The sequence below is a fragment of the Micropterus dolomieu genome, unplaced genomic scaffold (assembly GCF_021292245.1).
Source record: "Micropterus dolomieu isolate WLL.071019.BEF.003 ecotype Adirondacks unplaced genomic scaffold, ASM2129224v1 contig_14970, whole genome shotgun sequence".
In the NCBI taxonomy this organism is placed as follows: domain Eukaryota; kingdom Metazoa; phylum Chordata; class Actinopteri; order Centrarchiformes; family Centrarchidae; genus Micropterus; species Micropterus dolomieu.
Window position 1 is genome coordinate 1 of NW_025743956.1, and position 422 is coordinate 422.

At 47.4% G+C, this 422-nt stretch overlaps 1 non-coding gene across 1 annotated transcript; it reads right to left on the reverse strand.

The window, feature by feature from the left end:
- Window positions 1-78: 78 nt before the first annotated feature.
- On the reverse strand, window positions 79-151 carry trnav-cac. Its single transcript has one exon. It is a non-coding gene; the product is annotated as a tRNA-Val (tRNA).
- Between the last annotated feature and the right edge of the window lie 271 nt (window positions 152-422).

Consider the following 422-nt stretch of genomic DNA (forward strand, 5'->3'; position numbering starts at 1 on the left):
CCTGATCAAAGATAACTCCAAGATTGCTCACAGTGGTGCTGTTTGACTTTAATCCTGAGACGAGAGACCAAAGGGCAGTGTTTCTGCCCAGTTTCGAACTGGGGACCTTTCGCGTGTGAGGCAAACGTGATAACCACTACACTAGAGAAACTGACAGCTGCGAGCCCTCACACAGGTGCACCTTACTGCGTTCTTTTTTGAACTGCAGCGTTAGTAGGATCATCACGGGTGGTAGACAGTTTCAGGATATTGATGTGACAAACCCGTGTTTTCGCGCTTCCTGTTCGGGTTACTGATTACATCTGTGTTGCTGCGTTTTTGCCGTCTTTGAATTTTACACTAACAGCAATGAGCAAACATCTGGAGGCCAATGGAGAGCGGAAGCAATACGTTCAAAAGTTCGGAGTCCTCTTCGGTTTCTC